Raw genomic sequence first — 3,051 nt, forward strand, 5'->3', positions numbered from 1 at the left:
GTTGTAATGGAGTTTTTTGTTTAGATGGTGATAATAGATGTTGGGCAAAGACACTAATGGAAGTGTGGGGATATTAGCACTCTTTGAAATGCAGAGGAAACAACACGCACCGAGTCATGACCTCCGTAATGAGACTGATCTATTGAGAGGGTTTCAGACCAGTCTAATCTTTCGATCTTACAACCCCTGTGACATTCACTTTGAGACCCCACTATTGCTGACAATGAATAATTTGTGCATAGACTCCCTCCCAGGCTCGAGCAAACCCATCAACACCACCTTCTAATTTCCAGTTTAATCTATCATAAAACCTGCATAATGGTGGAAGGTTCTACACCAACTGTGGGCCTGATTTGGCTGGAAATTGGTGATAGGATATGGTGATTGTAAGAGATGTCATTGGGGACAAGAGGTACCAGCAGGTTGGTGGCTGGACTGCTATGATACAAGACAAAGATGGTAAGGTTTTACCGTGAAGAAGAGGTGTAGGTGTGTGCCACATAGCAGAGGTGTAACAACGATGTAGTGTGAAAATAAGTGGAACAGGATGGTGGAGTGGATTATAATGACATGGTTATACATATGCTAAGACTGTAACTACCTTTAGAAAGCCTTCAAATTGGATGTATAAGTGATATAGTGAATCTAAAAATCATAATGAACTTTCAGCAAAGTAAAAAAAAATTTAGAATTTAACATTCATTAATGACATCCCTGCAAAATCAACATCTAAAATCGACAGTTAAGAACAAAATGCAGTGAAAATTCACAGTGAGTTTCGAGCATCTAAACATGGCACAATTGCATCACCACGGTGAATTTCATACTGCAGGCATCCAAATCTTTTGGAAATCGTGCCAAATAACTGTTGAGAGATCAGACACAAGTGATTCCAAACTCAACTTTGGCTAAAGGAGGCGATAAGTAGGGGCTATCAACAAATTGAGGCAGGAAGAGTTAGATTATTTTGAAGGAGTTGACGATAATCTTATCTCAGGCAATCATTATATCTACCAATTTTACAAAAGTTACTGGTTTTGTTAAACAAGAATCATCACATATTAAATCCAACTGATGGCATATACTTACTGTTATGGAAAATGAACAGGAGAGAAAGCAATATCAGATGTGCCTGCAGTAAATTCACATCGTTCAATAGTGGATAACATAATGAACCAGTGAATTAAGCACATTCAGGCTTGTGTATGCACTTCTCCAGGTAATTAACTTATAACGAAATTTAATAAATGCATAACCACATCCAAGATATTAACTTACCAGAAATGATGCCACAATGTTCAGGTGATTAGATACAGAACAAGGAAACCCCTGAAGACACAACTTAATCAAGGTATTTAACAAGGGAAGGATTACTGTATACCGTGCCTGATCAAATGCTGATCAGCCAATCAACCATGGCAAGAGTTTGAGGTGTAAATGTACACAGGGCATATGGGCAAATGATGTTGGAAACTGATAAAAATCGCAGCGAATGGTCATCAATTCTCATCGTCAAGTGCACAAAATCAAACGACAGAAGTAGATGCCATAACACCAACAAATTATGCAAGTGGATATGGATTTTACGCTAGTAAAAAAAATGCTACGAGGGTGGGACAATGCAAAGCAACACTCTGATAGGCACTGCATAACATAGAGAATGCCATCTGATACAAGATGACTCCAATAAACCTGATAGTACTAAAATTAACATTGACATGCTGCTTGCATGATGGGTATTCTATAGTAGATCAAATGAAACCCTTACGATTGAGCAAAGTATTTTCCTAGCAGTAACTGGTAAGGATTTCATGGGTAAATAGAAATACACGAATGCAGGGGAAGATGATGCCAGCCTAAAAAAAATCGATGATGCAAATGAACATTTTACAAGAAATGGACCCAGAGATGATACACTCTGTAGATCAGGTGTTGTCATTGAGCCATTAATTTGTAGATGATAAGTTAAAACGCAACAATAAAAGAAAAAATGATGAAATCACCAAAACTAAATTCAACCTTTGAGAGAAAGGAGAAACGACAAATATCAAATTACTGTATTGATGTTCCAAGACTTAGTCAAAATAAAATCATAAGGAAAAACATGAAATGCGAAAAGGGTGTAGGAACAATATTATTCCTCTTTGATTTTACTTATTTGTAACTCAGTTTGCTGTCTACAAACTGATGTTACAAAGTGTGCATTCATGGACATTAGTTAAAATACAACAAAAAAAATGCGTTGAAAAGAAAAGGAAAGGGGGATGAAAACAAAACAAAAGAGAAATGTAGTAACGAAAAAAAATGAAAGACTAGGAAAGAAAAGGATGAGGTACTAACCTCCAGAGGTTGACTTCCTTCGGACTCCTGCAAAGGAGATGCTGTGTGGAGGTCGGGATGAGATCCACAGAGTGAAAATGGATGCTGCTCGATGAAGGAAGAAAAAATGGATGATCTGCTAAAAAATGGATGTCGATCCTTTCTGGATGGCCTGAAACTTTGAAATACCCCAGGGGCTCTGAAGGGATAAAGCTCGGTATTCTTTGCCTGTTGCTTGCGGGAATTCGCAGGATGATGGCTGCTCTTAGGTTCAGGTAATCGTGAAAGAGGAGATGGTGTCCGCTATTCAATGGCTGATGCTTGTTTTGCAGAGCTTTTTGAAGGAGTGAGCTCGGATGAAGGTGGATTGTAATGGATCGTTACCGAAAAGATGGATGATCCTCGATCATGGGTGAAGGCCTCTTCTTAAAGAAGAGGTGGAAGGTTCGAGCGAGGAACCCATTGAAGATAGAGGGTGAAGAAAAGGAAAGTTGTTGCAAATCGGACGATGGAGAGAGGAGGGGGAAACGGGCGGGAAGGAGTCGTTGGAATTTTCCACTTTTTTCATAAAGGAGGTCCCCTTTTTAGGAAATTTTTGTAAAGTGGTTAAAAGTGAGGTTTTCAGAAAAATATTTTAAAAAGCTTCAAAACTATTTGTTTTTATCATAGTTTTTCCATTTTTTTTGGTTTTTTGTGTTATTTTTCATTTTTTTTTTGTATTTTTGGAATAAA

This window comes from Nuphar pumila, chromosome 11 (assembly GCF_984573655.1).
Source record: "Nuphar pumila chromosome 11, dmNupPumi1.hap1.1, whole genome shotgun sequence".
Classification (NCBI taxonomy): domain Eukaryota; kingdom Viridiplantae; phylum Streptophyta; class Magnoliopsida; order Nymphaeales; family Nymphaeaceae; genus Nuphar; species Nuphar pumila.